This window comes from Parus major, chromosome 11, assembly GCF_001522545.3.
Source record: "Parus major isolate Abel chromosome 11, Parus_major1.1, whole genome shotgun sequence".
NCBI lineage: Eukaryota > Metazoa > Chordata > Aves > Passeriformes > Paridae > Parus > Parus major.
The window spans coordinates 11,732,506-11,750,231 of NC_031780.1; the positions used below are offsets into that span (position 1 = coordinate 11,732,506).

At 37.8% G+C, this 17,726-nt stretch overlaps 1 long non-coding RNA gene across 2 annotated transcripts in view; it reads left to right on the top strand.

The window, feature by feature from the left end:
• Positions 1 to 17,726, top strand: part of LOC107209952 — a 180,351-nt gene that overhangs the window by 49,001 nt on the left and 113,624 nt on the right. For both annotated transcript variants that reach the window (XR_001523769.3, XR_004499013.1), the window contains exon 4: positions 9,521 to 9,632. This is a non-coding gene — a long non-coding RNA (uncharacterized LOC107209952). The remainder of the gene's footprint in view (positions 1 to 9,520; positions 9,633 to 17,726) is intronic.

A 17,726-nucleotide genomic window follows, 5' to 3' on the forward strand; every position in this document is an offset into this window, starting at 1 on the left:
ACATCACGTATGCTTGGGGAGATAGCGTCCGGAGAGATCGAATTTTGCACAGAGAAGAGTTCTGTAGCTTTGGTTTGGAACAAAGACTGATTTGCTGCTGCTATCACTTTCTAATTGTTTGAAAGGGAAGGTTCAGTTTCCTGGCATACAAGCAAAGGTGTGGGAACTCAAAGGCCTGTGCTACGTATCTGCTTCCACACCAGCTTATTTGAACTCACTTTGCAAGTTTTTGTTCCTTCATGTTCTATACTCATCTAATTAAACTGTACTTGTGAGAGCTGATATCAGCTTCTATACATCAGTGAGGAAACCTACATTATCAACCATGATGTAATACAGAAATTTGGTAGTCCCTTAGCAGCTGTAGGTAGCCTCTGGTCCACGCTCCCTCAGCTGCTCAGCAAACTCCTCTGAAGCAGGGAAGGGCATCTCTGTGACTTCCTGCACCCAGCAGCTTTAGTCCTTCACCAAAGGGCCTGAATTTGTCAGAAGATGAACTAAAAACTTCAATTATATTTAATATACATTAATTTCTCTTCCTGACAGTAATATTGTGCTAGCAGTCTTCCAAGGCTGAATTACAGAATCAATGCTGATTAGATGCAAAGGCTGTTAAAATGCTCAGGCATTTGTTGTGCTCAAGCACATGGACAGGGATTTTCAAAAGCACCAAGGTGGTTTAGGATTTAGTTAGTTTGGAATATCTCATTCAGTTGGTTTAGTGTGCCATCCTTGTCTATTCCTAGTGATCTCCTGTATGATGTTTAATGAACTCTCAGAAATAGGTATATGCCATGGAAGATCTGCCATCTCTCTCTGCTTACTAAATATTTCCAAAAGGAGCACTTCTATGCTCACAGACCTACCCTGTATATATATCAAAATAAAAGGGTTTTGGAAAAGATACCCTTTTCCAAAATACATGAGGAGGAGCTGTTCATGAACACCTCCTTCTGCCTTTGTTCTTTTTTTTAAAAAAAACTGTATTTTAGTGCCAATGGAATGGATAGAAATAGTAACTCAATTCTATGGTGACAATTCGTCAAGAATCTTTATTTTTATAAGGCCCCAACAACATTTTATGTATAAGATTCAGCTTGGTGTGTGATAAAAATGTCTAACATCAGCCAGTGACTTCCATCTAAATGAGTACTGAGGAACAAAGGAAAAATAAGAAGGTTCATTAAATGCAACTCACATTCAAAACTGAGCAGACTGAAATTAAAAAAATTGGGTGAATTTGCAGTGAGGTTCATGGTTTTGCATATATTGCATCACAATATTGAGAGACAATTTTTAAAATGAAGATTTTTAGAACCATTATAAAGATGATAATTATTTGTGCATTATAATGGACACAAAACAATGATCCTTAGTTAGAATTACCTGTAAAACTTTGGATACAGTTTTACAGTATTGATTTCCCTCTAGGCATCTTATTTGCAGTGTATTATTAAATGAGCAGATTAATGATGTTTCTTTTTCTAAATATTTATGCATGGAGCACTCTAGTTGTGAGTTGTGCATATGTGTATATATGTTATGCTGTAGCCTTCTTTGAGAATAACTCTTTTCAGGTCCAGGTGGGTGCACTTCAAATCAGTTCCCTTCTGAAATAAAGTATAGATTTAAAAAAAATCATGATATTCCAGGCTGGTTTGACAGATCATCAGAGACTGCTTAGGTTGAGATTTTTAAATTTCTGTTATGTTTCTAGTTGATTATTAATATTTTGTTTTATTTCATATAAACAATAATTTAATATTAATTTTTAACTTCAAGAAGTACTAGGAATTATCAACTTTGTAAGTAGTATAATTGACTTTAATTCTGCTGCTTATGAGCAGAAAAGACACAGGTGTCAATGCAAAATTAATACCAGATTCATGGAGAGGAAAGAAGAGTCTCCACAATTATATTAGTGCAGGGGAAAAGAAAATAATTTACCTTTGAGATATTTGTTATCAATTTATATTTCTGACTCTGTTCATTTGAACACTGGTAGATACTTTTACTATTTGTAGTTTGCAGTTAATACCTTTCTTAGTTGATATTCAAAGGAAGATCTTATGTTTTTTGTATGCCTTGGTCTTTTTATAAGAAAATTAATAACGGATAAATTTTAAAAATAGGAGCAGCAGTAAAGTTTTAAAGTTTACAACAAAGCGACTTCACACAGAAATGGAAATTTGCAGTGATTTTTGTGCAGTAGATAATTATGGCACTGGTCCTCTTGCCAAGCTTACAGAGCATATTTCAGTCTGTGTGACTTTGAAGTATGTGTTCTCTTAAGGCTTAACAATGTCAAGCTTCATAACACAAGAGCTAGTTTGCTTACTTCCTACTTTAAATTGCTCGTAATTTGAGACATGCAAACATTTCCACTTTATAAAGCAAGGCTACTAAACATATTATTGCTCCAACCTGCAAGTTTTATAGCCTCTGTATATTTAGAAAGCTGTGCTTTATTAAAATAAACTGTAAAGAGGCTTAACTCATTATGGAATCTGCAAGTGTCTAAAATGAAATATCTTCCATTTATTACAGGGATTTAGGAAAGTTTGAAGAAAGACTATAATACTGTTGTTGTAGAAATAGGATGTTAGCTATTTTTTAGGCCTCTGAGGTTTGTAGCTGGAAGTACAATTTATCATGGGATAGGTCTGTCTACAGTGAGCCTGAAAAAAATCACAGTTTTGCTTTGTGCAGCCTTCAAAGCTTGAAAATGGGTCATCACCTTGAGTTTGAGCAGAAATCCTTTCAAATACTTCAACAAACTAGGTTTATGTAGGGCTGCTTAATTTTAGATTTAAATAGGTAGAGCGCTCACTTTTTCATAAGTTTGTTTCTCAGGATGAATCCACCCTGGAAACCATAAATGCAATGTAGAACTCTTGACTCCACAAAATTTTGCAGCTTTTGCAAACACATATTTGGATGAAAACACAAGGAGATTCTAGTTCTGTCTTTATTCAAATAAATGGTACTTTAACTGTTGAGTTTTTGGCATTCATATTTTGCTATAAATAATTTTTTTCTTCACTTTTGGGCACCGGATCTATAACTACTGGTTATAGATAATAGTTCCAAAGGGGAAAATTGCTTTTCATTTTCACAAGGATAATTCATAGTCTGTATGTTGTCTCTTTAGATGTTAACTTATACTATCTGAATATGTAATGTACTCTTTATTTTTCAGGGCTGTTCCTATTCTGAACAAGAACTACCATTTCTGAATTTTGGTAGCTCTTGTGGGAACATCTCAGAACAATTTTTTCTTTGGCTTCACTATAGGAAGCTTGACTTGTCCAACCTGAAAATTTTCAACAGAAAAAAAAAATAGAGCTCAGGCCTTAATGGTTTGTCAAGTCCTTAAAATTATTGAGTCTAATAGGAGCAGAACTGCAAGACCTTACACTCTGCAGTGAGTTTTCCCAGCAGAGATGTCTTCCCTCTCTAACCTTCCAGTACAGCTGGCTGGTGGCACAGAAGTAAGAGCACCCATGGGATTCTGAGGCTGGGGAGGGACTGTGCATATATGCATTATTTTGTTTAGACAGACATATGTTTTGAGCTAGCCAGAGTAAAAAAAAGTGGCTGGCTTTTAGAATTGCTGCAAAATGCCTGGTTGTTCCAAATACTGTATGTCCTAGCAGATATAAACAGCAAATCCAGCGTGCTGACACAGCCAGAGCTCTGGAAAAGGGGTGAGGTTAGAAGAGACCTGCTTTGCTCTCGTGGGCCTGTGGCAGCTGGGGAAGTCCAGAGATGGACAGTCTGTTGCAGGAAAAGCTTTGACCAGATCCGAAGCTGCTGCACACTCCTACAAAAGAAGGTTTAAATCTGTGTGGGTGGTGCGTAAAGGAACACGAGCAGCAGCCTGGAAATAAAGCAAGGCCTAAAGGAAGGGAAGAAACTTTGTCTTAAGGGAGATTGCAGAAGGGTGACAATTTTAGAGACTGGAAGGACATGGGAAATTGTCACTGTTGGACACGAAATGATCCACACGGACGCAGCTCAAGGTGTGGTGAAAGAGGAAGAAAAGTTTATTTGTTCTTTCAGTATTTTTAGGTTTTTGACAACGACCAGGGATTGGATAATCAGGTCACCACCTTCCCAACCACATTGGCTGTGAGAGATGTCCATCAAAAGGCATATCTTTAATGGAATGTAAAAACACCTATGTTTGTAGTTACTTTCCTGGGAAAATGGCTAGAATTTATGAAAAAATTATAGAAAGGCCTGATTCTCAGGGGGACAGAAAGTTCTTCCTTTGCTACTTGCTACAAAATCAAATACGTGTGAGAAAAGGGGAAAGCATTAGATATGTTGCAATGGAATACATAAAATATGTAGCTGATACTTAGTGTTGCTTCTATTAACCTTTTAATTACATAGCTCATGTAAATTGGCCAGAAAGGCCAATCATGTACCAAGGAAGCTGGATAAAATATATCCATAAAAATATTTGAAGTAGTGTTTACTACTGTGAGATGCACAGACTTCCATACATTTCTTAGCTGTTTTTTTTTTTGTTAAAATGGATATTTCCTATTTTCTTTTCAACCTCTTTCCTTATGAATGTTGAATAAATATAAGTAAATTAATTATCCTAAAGATAAGAAAACTGCAGATATCAGCCAGTTTCTAGTGGGCATAAAACACCATTCATCTGTCCCAGTACCAGTATTGATTTACATGATTGTTACAGGTGCACATATTTTACATATTTTAAATCACTCTTAACTGCCACTTTTAGGGCAGTTTTAGAAGGAAACGGCATCTCCACAACTGTATTTCCAATAGCTTTTTCATGACTAAAAAACTGGAAGACAAGAAACTTCTTTAGATTCTCTCAGATTAAGGAAGGTTTTGAGCATGAGGTCATTAACCTATTGTATAAAGATTGAGATGTGTTCCTCTTTGATCACCTTTCTCCTGCAGATGTGCATTGGACAGGTTCTGATAACCCCTGCCAGGCTGCTGTGGTTTGGAAGCCTTGGTTCTTAGGGAACATAAGACAACTTCCTTCTTGTTGATCATGTCATTTTTAGCTGCTCGATAACCTCAAGGTACCTTCTTCTGCTGGTGAGAAGGCAGTTTCATCAAGTGTAAAACAGACTATTAAGCACTCAGTAAACATTATTAAGGGACTTGTAACCAATTATAGACTTCTAGCAGCTGTGGGGTCAGGGAGGAGTTTGAAGGAGTTTGAATTCCTTTACTGGCTGTAGAGTCCAAAGAAGTCCTCTCAATCTCCTTTTAGATGCTGAAGTTCCTTTGTAGATTTTAGCATTAGCTCCCCAAGCATATGGAACTTAGGTACTTAAAAAGAATCATCTGTAGATTATATATTTTGTATATCCTTGAACATATCCTAGCTCAGTTACCCACCAGGATGATTTTTAAACCACCAGTTTCTTACGCTTTGAAGTGGCGATAATGGAGCTAACAGGCATAATTAAGAAGTTATTCCAACTGTAACATACATGCAGTATTTCTTTGTTTTGTACTTGTTGCTCTTTGATGGCTGTTTTAATGAATGGCATATGCTAAGCAGTTAATTCTGTACCACTTTACACCCTTAGTCATAAATCAGCTGAAGTTCTGTCTGGCTCCTTTTCCACCCTCTTTCTCAAACACTTATTACAGTTTCCCCTCTATTTTCCTTATAACACACAGTGAGGTGCATAACCTGATTCAAGGGCTAAGTTTTTAAAAAATAATTAAGCACAATAACTATTGTTATTTAAGCTTGTACTTTCAGTGAGAATCTGCCACCTAACCCAGAGCCCAGCAGCAGCTCTCTGCAAAGTCTGAATGACACTGGCTCTGAAACAGGGCAGTTTTCACTACCTTTACCCCATGTGTCTCTGTAATTGGGAAGGAATTGATTGTGGCCCTGCAGGGATTGCAGTTCCTCATTCTGTCTGGAAAAGACAACCTGGTTAGAGTGGTACTGGTGTGGGAAGTGGTAAAAGCATTCTTGGAGACAGGGAGCACTTAGAAGAGTTTTTCATGTGGTGTAAGCAGTTCTGGAAAGTTGTTATAAACCTTCTTTAGAATAAAAAAAACTTGGTTCATGGTGCCAAGGGAGTTTGGGTCAATAGAAGATGGAGTAGTGGACGGTGCTACTCTTAGGTGTAAGAGGTAACCAGCCTTTTCTGTCCCTGCAGCCCCCATAGTGCCACCTTCAGATCCTTACCTGTAGCCATCTCCTTTGCCTTTCCTTTTTCTTGCCAGCCACTGGTTAATACAGCTGGTAATCACACTGGTTAATAACACTGATTATCAGATTAATCCTCCCTCCAATAGCCAAATTGGGGAAGACTCTGTACTTTTGATATGCAAGAAATTATGTGTTCCTGATGTTTTCTAGTGCACCTGAATATGGTTTCCCTATTTTGGCTGGATGGGTTTGTTTGTTCAGCTCCTCTTCTTTAAACATTAGTTTTCTGTTCATTTGCGTGCCTTTTTCAATTTTCACATATGCTTAAGCTTTTGCAGCTCTGGTCAGGAAGGGGTCAGAGAGGTGACTACAAGTTGTAGGATGACCTTACCAGTAACTCTTTAAGCATAAGTAATGTTCTGAAATTGCCTAAAGCAAAAACTGCCAATTCAGAGCTGATTGTAATGAATCAGGTTCTTCTATACAAAATAATGTGATCAATTTCTCATTTCACTGAATAAATAAGCTGGAAGATAGGGAACTATCTATGACCTGCTGTTAACCTTTTCCCTCATTATTCATATCAAACCTATGACATGCATGTAAGAAATCTCTGGTTCAATTTTAGCTAATTATTTGTTAGAAGTGAGGGCTCTGTGAAGTGTTACTGATTGTACAAGTACCCAGGGACCTTATGACATCTGATGAAAATAATGCCAAAGCAGCCACTCAGGCCTGTATGCTTTTTTGTCTGGCTATCATTATAACTAGAAATACTCTATTTCTAGGCAGCAAAACCTGTGTGTCTGTCAGTCCTGCTTCCCTCAGGTACAATATACTCTTACAATTCATTATAGCTCAATTATCTTTGCAATAAGGGCATCAGAGAAATAAAAAGTGGGGTATGATTGGAACAAATTCTAAATTTGTGCATATACTTTGTTAATACTTTGCAATTTAGTGTCTGAAGTGCTTTGTCTGTAAAAATTAATTTTCGTTAATTAGCTGCTTTTATTTTATTGGCTGGCTAGGATAAAACAAAAAACTTTGCTAGCATGAGCTGAACACAATTAATTTCACTTGATCTTTTTGGTGTAACTTATTGCTATTTTTTAAAGGTGCCTTGATTTTCAGTGCAGTGCAATGTCTTATAAAATGCAGAACAGATTTATAAATATAGGGATTTGTACAGAAATATAGAAGTTAGTAGCTCAGACATTGTACTCCCCATAGGCACAGGGTTTTCAGAATGGCCACTGATGTCACCAGTCAAGTGCACAGAAATTCTGCACCAAAATCTATACGCAAGGCAGAATTTTTCATCACAGTATTCCTAAGAAATTCCTGACATCCATCCTGCAGGTGGGAAAGAGAAACCTGGTGAGTTCATCTCTTGCTGCAATTTACGTTGGAGAAATGTGAGTGCTGGAAACCTTCTAACTTTTAAATGCATTATTTTTAAAGGACAGAAAAAGAATTTATTCTGAATCAATGTATTAAGATCTCACAGAAGAAAAAAAACAGCTTTTCTAATGTCACACATAAAACATCTCTTCTTACTGATGGAATAGATACCAGGAAAATAGAATTTAAAGTTGGTTGACAAAACATGAACTGTTTCATTTATAATTCACAAATTTTTGTCTTTCTAGAAATCCAGCTTATATTATAAAATATGATTCTCTGTGATACAACTTTTACATAATTTCCAGTATCTGTAGCTTGTACTGAAAACTCAGTCTCTCAGGCCAGCAAATGAAAACTTCTGAGGTTTGGGGACTGGGAGGAGTGTTGAACACTGTCCAGAGAAACTCTTTGGAGTCTTTAATTTATGTATTTATGTAGGTTTATTATTAAACATGGCTCATTGTGTTAGCTGTCGTGGCATGAAGCAAAATGAAGTGAAAGAGAAGTGAACCCTCCCAAGTAGTCTGGATGCTACTACTGTGTGTATTTTCAGAAGAAACTGGCAACAACAGCATCAGGAAACTTTAGAAGGAACATCATGGATGATGCCTCTAATGCCTGGAATGACACTGTGTTTGACTACAACTTTTCTCTAATTTTGCACATTATAAATAATGTCACAAGCTTCGAGGCATGGAGGTTCAGCCCCATGAGGTTATAGCCTTGAGGGAATGTTTACAGCTCAGAGAAGAAGCCCTCAGTACATGGGTTTATCAAAAAAGTGGTGGCAGACTCCTGGCTGCGCCCAGTGCCACCAGGCACAGTTAAAATGAAGTTAGAGAGAAGACAAATGAAGGCTGCTCTCTTTTCAGCGAAGTCGGTCCATGGTCTTCCTTGACCCTGGGGCTGGTGATTGCTGACTGGAATCTCAATGGCTATTTTCTAGTGACAATTTCAGTGTCTGAGCTCATTAATCAATTTCTATTCGGCAGAATCAGTTTGTGGAAAACTTGCAAAGGTTACTTAATCCAGAGGGAACGTGTACTGCTAGACAGAAGACTTTTCAGACACAGCATTAAAACAAAATTTTCCAAATCTCTGTCTTGTATCACATTTTCCATGGCCATATCAGTAACTGACAGCAAAGAGCAAATCATCAAAATCATTCACAGTGATGTTAGGAAAACACAACCTCTGCCTGTGTTTTCCTTCAGAAAATAAGTCTTTCTGCATCATAAAATCCCTCACATTTCTTTACCCCATGGCTCCAGCATGAAACAGGAAACAACAGCTCTGAAATAGTAAAAAATGAAAATGTGAGAGGCTTTTCTTTAACTTTGTCCAGTAATATCAGTTATCACCCAGTCTAAGAACAGGATTTCAAAGCAAATTATAGAAATCCACAATCTGTTTAAGTCCTTGAAACGTTAATCCTCGCAAACACCTGGCATAGGACTTGAGTGACTTAAAGGAATTCCCAGGACTTTGCAGGCTTGCACAAGGGTGCACACACACTATAGCAGGACACCCAGGAGGGAAAACACATATAGCAGGGCCTTGTGGAAATAAAAAGTGCTTTAGTGTTGAAGAAATTGGCTTAATTTTTTCAATATGAAAGAATAAAATACTGCTTTATTTCTTAAATATGGTAAAAATATTTTTAAAGCAAAACTTCAAATATTTGGGTTTAATCTCTGTTGCCCATTGTGTGTGAATGGTTATTAGCTGGCCATGGCAATATCCTGGCAAACTGCCTCCTCAGTGAGGCACAATGCCAGTGTTTGGTGTGATTCAAAAGCTCAGTCCTGTTAGTAAAGTCATTTTGTGCTCAATGTTTTGGTTTATTTTTTCTTTTAGGGTTTTAAATTTTTATATTTTAATATTTTCTACTTTATTGTTTCCATGTGTTTTTTCCTGTGCTTGTATGGACCTTCTCTTACAAAGGATGATGAACTGCTTTGTGATCTCTCTGGAGTGTGGAGTCTGATGGGGTAACTGGACAGTGTCAGACACAGTACAGCAACTTTGTGCTCTTCTGCTCAGACCAAGAAATGAGGTAAGGTGTGTACCACAGCCAGCTTTCATAATGCAGCTTTAAAAAAAGTGCTGTGGCCTTTCAAGACTTGAAGGGGGCATGTAAGAAAGATGGAGGCAAACTTTTTAGCAGGTCCTATTGTGATAGAAAAAGGGGTAATGGTCTTAAACTGAAGGAAGATTAATTTAAATTGGATATAAAGAAGTATTTTTATAATGAAGGTGATAAAACACTGGCACAGGTTGCCCTGAGATGCCCCATCCCAGGAAACATTCAAGGTGAGGTTAATGGGACTTAAAGTAACCTGATCTTGCTGAAGATGTAACTGTTCATTGCAGAGACGTTGGATTGGATGAGCTTTAAAGATCCCTTTCAACCTAAACAATTACGTGATTTTAAGACCACATTGGTCTTTAACTTTGTTTTCCTTATGGAGAAAACCCCACAATTATTTCTTTCCTTTACCTGAACTTTGATTAAATTTTTTTCTGGGGCCTGATCAGTTTTTCTGCCATTCTGCTACTTAGCAAATCCCAGAATCCCAGAATCACTAAGGCTGGATCACCTCTGGAGACCAGTCCAACCCCTGCCATGGCAGGGTCACCTGGAACAGGTTCAGAACGTGTCCAGGTGGGTTTGGGATGTCTCCAGAGAGGGAGGCTCCCTGCCCTCCCTGGGCAGCTGTTCCAGGGCTCTGCCACCCTCAGGGTCAAGAAGTTCTTCCTCGTGTTGAGGAGGAATTTGTTGTGCTTAGTTCAAGCCATTGCTCCTCACCTGTCACTGGCACCACCCCTTGGCACCCTGGACATTTGCTCTCAGCAGAGCTGATTTGAGAAGTGTGGTCAGAAAAGACAAAGAACATAGCTGGAGTAAGTCCCAGATTTACTCACTCCACAAGATGGCCAATTTGTGGGGTTACCTTTATTTATGCAAGGATCTGGTCTGAGGTCGCTTCCATGGAAGGTTGTGTGTTGCAGAGGTTCACATCTGCCACAGGACATGCCTGGGTCCCTCCTGGTTATTTAGCATAGTATGAAAATGTGGGGAAGGGAAGGACTTTTCTGTACTAAGGACCAGGGTAACTTGTAGGAGGTGCTTAAATGTTGAGACAGCAGTGATTTTACAGAGGAGTCCAGGCACAAAAATGGAAGTCTGGTCATGAACTATCCAGAGAAGAATCCTCTTTGGAATTGATAAACTCTTATACATCGTTGTGTGATTTCTATAAACATGTTCTTCTATCAGGTTGTTGTTTTTTTTAACAGTTTACTCAGGTAGTTGCTCAGTCATGTGTGTTTTTCATGGAAAATAATTCTTTGTTTTGCGAATTTTTCAAGTATATTAACTAGTGGTAAAGTCAGGAAGATACTCCTCTTTATGTCATTTCCATCTGTACATTCAGTTTCTGATGGACTCCCTAAATATTAATAGCAATGAGCTGGCGCAGAAGTTGGTGTATTAGTGTCTAGAAAGATTTATTTTTCATGGCAAAGTTTTACAAGGAAGACTATTCTGTAACTCTCTGCACAGATACGCGTGGATGAGTGGATTGCAAGTGTTACTTCCACAATTGGTTCTGGAGGCATTAGCTAGCAGGGTGATTGTGCCCTTTTCCCACACATATTTGCAATGATCTCGTTGCAGCAGCATTGCTGGAGATATTGAAATGAGCTGACTTTGGGAGTGTTTCCTGAGTTTAAATTCCTTGGCTGTAAAGCAATATCCTAACAGTTATATGCTACTCAGTGACAGAGGGAAAAGGGGAAAAGTGATTGAGAGATGCATAATGATTCTGATTTTTTGCCACTGTCTTGATAAGCTGCAGCCACATCCCGCAGCTGTATCTCTGCTGTCTGCTCAGAAAGATCCTGATTGTGATGTTTATGCAATTTCCTGTTAGTGGTAACAGTTCTGTTTTCTTGCATCTACTTCTTACCCTGTTTTCAGCAAAGCAGTGTTGATTCAGATGATGGCACAACTAGAACTTTACCTGTCCTATTGTTACCATAATTCAGCTGTAAGCATACAGGTTGTTACTGCTTGATTGGTAATTTTTGAATTTAAATTTGAAATTAAAATTCCAGCCAAAATCCTTGTTGGTCAGTGCATGTTTAAAGCAGTCTAATTCTTCAATATAGGCAAGAGCAGTTTATGCTGGCTGCTGCTCAGGAGAACCAAGGCCTCAGACCCCCTCTGGCCCTCTCCATCCTTGAAAATGCAAGTTCCACCACTCCTCCATGTAATAAACACAAGGCATACCAGATGCAGACTGGAAATTGGCTTTTAATGATTGATATTGCTTGTGTGAAGCAAGGATGCTGTGCTGAATATAGAAGTGCTGTAAGAGCATCACCAGCAGCTTTGAACTATCACAGACATGTCACTGATGTGAGTATTTAAACTCAACTTAACTGAGAACTTAAGTTCTGGCATTCCATTCCCTTGGACGTAGGTACCACCTTCATCAGTGGCAATTAAAATTAAGTAACAGAGGAGGAATCAAAGAAACCAGACTAAAACCCATCTATTTCTATCAATTTATGTTACCTTCCATAGGTGGGAAAACTATTACTTTGTTTACCCTAAGAATGCTGCTAACTGAGGAGAAGCTGAGCTGGTGCTGTGCCAGCAGGGCTCTGTGCAAACCCTGTGGGGATGCTTTGATAGCAACATTAAAGCCATTTGCCTGTTGATAGCTATGTTAAGGGCATGTGCTCCATCAGACATTAGGACTCGTTGATCCAACTATATTTTAAAAAGTCATTCTTTAATATCTGCAAGGATCTGCTCTAGGCAGAGCATCCTCCTTTTGAATGAGTGTGGGGCATTTGCTGAAAGCAGCATCTATTTTATTTTTAGGCAGACCACCCCTCTCTAAAATGAAAAGTAATTATTTACAAACAGGATTGTACCACAGCTGAGGGTCAGACAGGATTTTGGAGAGGTAGTTAAAACCTGGCTTTGTAATATATCTGGCATAATCAACTACATTGCATAAAAATACCCAAATGCTTCATTTCTTTCTCATAGACTATCTTAATATGTAAAGCCTTCCAAAACTTTCCTGTTCAAATCCAAGAAGAGAATCTAATTGCATTTCTATCCTATGTCTCAGTGCAATCTGGAATGAATAAAAAACGAGAGAAAAATTTGACACACAGTATTGAGATGCCAGGCAAAGCTCTGGAGGGCAGAACAAAAGGAGAGGAAGCCCAAGAATTCCAGCCATGGGAACATCTGTACAAAAGCACTGCAGCAAAGACGTGCCAGGTGGTGCTGTGGTGGTGCTGGACTCGTGGGTTTGTGGTGCACTGGTGTATCTGGGGCCATCCCACAAGGCTGGTTAGAGGAAAGCATAGATGTTCTTTATAGTTCTCTAAAAGTACTTGCAAATACAATTTCTGCTTTACATATAAGATAATAGCATTATATATAGATCGATGGTACGTGTTTGAATGCCAGTTTTCTGAAAATGCAAGTCTTGCACGTATGTTCCTTGGCCTTTGGGGCATGTTTAGAATGAACCTCTTTACTTCTACTTGTTTCACTTGTCTTTGATAAAAACACCTCACGTCTGAAATGTATTATTTTAGAGTACAGTTTTTATTTGAATTCTGAAAGTGTCATTTACCCCTGGTACTCTAGTATACAGTGAGATAAAAGTCACACTCCTGACTGGAATCCTGTCTCACAAAATTCTGAGGCAAGAATTGCCATTGCTTTTAAGTTTCATATAAAAAGTACACAATTGTCATCTTGATCATTCCATTTGCTACAGTGGCTTTTTGGTCCCACTGTACCCTTTAGCTGGAGGAGGAGGTAATTTTATGAAGTATTTCCTGGACTTGCCTAGGGCACAGCCTCAGGCCCTAAAAGGCATTAATTAAAATAGCAGATTCTATTCCCGTTGAGACAAACAATGTGTCTAGACTGACTAAATGGCACCTATAGCCTGCTTCCTAAACAGCACTAGGACAAGTAAGAGCAGTAATTTGTAAAATTGGAATTGATCTCTGAAATATAATCCAAGAGTAGAAAATCTCAGCATAGAAATTCTGGATATACTGTGTGTTGCAGGTAGGACTACTTCAGAGCATTTATTCACCATAACTGCTTTTGGTGGACTAAATATTTGAAAATTCACCTTGACTGCAGGATGTCATGCAAAGCTTTAGACAGCTGAGCCAGCAAAAAAAAATCCAAAAGTACAACTGAATGGTTTTTAAACTTTTTCAGTGTCTGAAATAATGAATGTCACATTTACATTTGAAAACAAGAGTTTCAAAAACAAAAAAGAAATAAAAACAACCAAAACCCCAAAACAAAACAAAAAACCATACCAAAACTAAAGCACAAAAAGCCCAAACTAATAAAAGAGATAAAATTTAATTTTAAAATTAAAATATCTTTGCTCTCTCTATATAAGAACCATAATTTAATCATATCATATATATAATTTTTCTAGAAGTTATTTTATTTTGCTGAGAAAACTGGTGTTTCAGTTCTTGTTGAACCAGTATCTAATGGGAAACTCAGTGGCTCACATAGTTGCAGGCAGAAGAGTGGGATGTGACTCTCAGTAGGAACTGTTTTAATAAACATAATTGCTCTTGACACCATAATGCTGTTTGATATTTCATGAAAATAAAGGCAAATATAAAGTGTGCTTGAGTCACTACCATCACACGAAATTCAAAAGATGTTCCCTGATACAACTGCCACTAATGATTTAAATCCTGTTTCTCTGTGGTCCTGTAAAGAATGAACAATAACTACCTACTGTCACTGAATGCTGTTATACAGGTGAACAGTAATTCCTGGGCACATGCTGGGCTGGAGAGAGATTTTAATCCTTTTAAGGCTTGGTGTGGGTGATCCATTTGCTTGGTACTTGTTGCACACACAGCAGCAACAGAATGTCAGTTTTCACAAACCCTGAACTCTGGTGGTCTGATGTATCAGAAATATCAAATATGTAACCTAAGTAGCATTTAATTGTCAGAACACTTTGTTTATTTTCAAATAATTGCCTTTAATTGTAGTGCCTAAAAGACAGTTCAGCTTTGCTGAGCTCTGCCAGCCTATCAGCAGCAGGGGAATTGTTTCTGCAGTAATAGGCAGATGTCAAAATTAACTGGGGCAAAGAAGCCTAAAACAACTAGTTCTAATATAGTGGATTACTGACTTCCCATCTTAATGTTTTTTTTGACATTGGTCAGTTCTAAAGGAAAGAGTCATGGCCCAGATTTGGGTCATAGATTTAGGTCTTTAAAGGATCTCCTATCAGAGTTTTATATAACAGAGTGAACAAGAACGTGCAAAGAGGGAATTGTACAAATTGTACAGATCTTTGATCATCTGTGGGCAGACGGTTATTTGAAGGTATTTATCAACCTAGAAGAGTTTTTCTGGATTCATGCACTTCAATTTCATGCCTTCTGGCTCATGAAAAGAGTAGGTGTGTTCTTCACGTACTCACCCACTTAAAAAAAAAAACCACCTTTCTGGAAACCCTTGTTCCCCAGCAGAAGTAAGTCAGACTTCAAAGCAATTGTGTGATGAGCATAAGGTCAGGGCTGCACTCAGTGCCCAGAGTTAAGCAGCAGTGCACTCATGCAGCCAGCAGTGCAGCAGGCACAGCAGAGACCAGAGCTGGCTCTGAGATCGGGTGCAGGACAGGAGCCGTGGCTGATCCGGGGTGACACATGGGGACAGGGCACGGGGGCCACTCAGGGTCACTGCAGAGCCTGAGCCAGCCTGCAAACCTGAATATTCCATCATTCATGAATTGTGTAGCTTTAGATAGCAAAGTGCCCGTGGATCCTACAGCTTTCATTAATGTGTGGTAACACCCACTAACTCTTACCTTTATTCAATTTCCAAGAAGCATTCCCTGTTTAGTTGACATAAGAATTTCTCTACAGATATTAAATATCAAAAATTTTTTGTGTGCTTCCTGTTGCTTTGTCTCAGTGTAACATAAGGATTTTCAAAGGAATCTTTCCATATGTTTATTTTTATTTTAACAATAACACTCTAAAAGTTAAAGCTCATAATAATCTGAAGTCAGTCCTGTATAATTTGACTTCTGTGATTATTTTAGTCCTATTTGTGCCTACCTTATGCTCATTCTTATTTTCAGTGTTCTTCCCATCTATCATCTGCACATAAATCTTTTCTAAAAATTCCATCAGAAAAACAAAGTATTATACGTGGTAAAATAAAACATAATCTCCTCACAAACTGCTTCCTTTCTCCCCACACTACTGAAATATTTTTACCAGATGTGCTTGGATGAAGGGCCAAACAAAGTAGATGTTGATCACATGGTCACAACTGGAATTAACTTAAAAATTTTTATTCAGTTGGTATTACCAGCTTGTTTTATTTTTCCCCAGCAACAAAATGGTAATGTAGATGACATCTGTCTTTCCAGCTGTTCCCTAGGCTTGAAGAACCACTCCTCTCTCTCAGAAGTTTGCCAATCATCCTCTTAAAACTGAGAAGCCAGAAAAGTATAGAAGCAAAATGATGTGGGAATAGACATAAAACTAATCCAAACAAGATCATTTGATGCTACATTTCCAACTATTCCTTCAGTTTCCTCATATTGAAATAAATTCCAAAAATTATTTCACGGATTTCAAAATTTGGTTGTAAAATAAAAGACAGTAAAATTGCTTTGATAGAATTGTTGATCTGCAGTAATACACCTTTCTCAACAGCTCAATGCTCAGCAAAAGCAGCCATTGAGAGTATCTAAAACATTCTTAATTTGCACTCAGTTTTGCACTTCACCACACCACAGTAACCTATATTACTTTATGTAGTATTTGAACTTGTACAAGTGAAGGCTACATATTTGACAAGTTTTCCTTTCACACAAGATTTCTTTGTGCTCATGTTTGGCATCCTTTTTATCATCTTGTGTCTGCTGTCACAAGGTTGGGCACCTGCACTTTAGAAACAAAGACCTCTACTCCTTCATTAGAAGAAACTGGATATATTTTGGTGATGAACATCTTTTGTTGGAGAAGTGTATTCTGTAGGTGCTATAGCACCTGACTGGTATTTAGAAAGGATTGTGATTTAAAAAAGCAATATTTTCTACTCATTTGTGACATGAATTGCCAATAGGTAAAATTTCTAGAGTATATCTTAGTAATTACAGCAAGAGGCTCTAGGTCTTCAGTAAACTGGGGGTATCCCTTGGATTTTATTTTTAAATTCTTAACAAAATAATTATGTACTATGAGGTATCAAGGTTTTCAAAAGCATTTTGATGTTTGCTTCCTCAGAGCAAGGAAGCAAAAGCTCTTTCCAAACTCCACTGAAGGTGCAGATGGTACATACCTTCCTGTACACACATCTCAGTCTGTCTGTCCATCTACACTGAATGTATTTCCCAAGGTAGTGCAGAGGATTCCTGTGATTTGTCCTTTAAGAGACCTGATCCTTTCACTGCTGCAGCTATTTATTCCCATGTCCACCAAATGAGAAGAATTTTCCAAATGAGAAAAAGCAAAATATTATTTTTGCAAAATATTTAATTCTGTACAATACAAAACATTGCTAATGTTTGGGCCACTACCTTCAACTGCTGTATTTAAAAAAATAATATTTTTCTTGTACATACTGAGTAACATGGATTTCGCACATAGGGCTTTTTTCCCTTTAAGTTGGTTTGATTTTCTGCTGTGATACTTTTTGAGTTTTGTTGGTTGATTTTATTATTTTCGTTTGGTTTTTTATCTTTTTATTTTTTGGTGACTGCTACAAATTGAGAGGCTTCAATTTAACCTGTTTGATTTAAATTAAATTCATATTTGCAAAGCAAAGAGAAAGAATAAATTTCAGTCATTACGAGGGTTTGCATTGTCTGGATTTCCATTACAAGCCAAAATATGGGGCAATTACCAGTTTCTATATGCAGTTATGTGTGGGAGTCTGCTGGCAAGAAGCAAAAAGTGGTTAGTTTAGTAGCTTAATTTGCCTTTAAATTCAGTCATGTCTCAGCCAAGCCCCTGAATTTAACTAAAACCCCTCTGTTTGCCCAGCACTTTGCCATATTTATTTTGAATTGATAGTCTCCATAACAATGCTGGGATAAAAAGG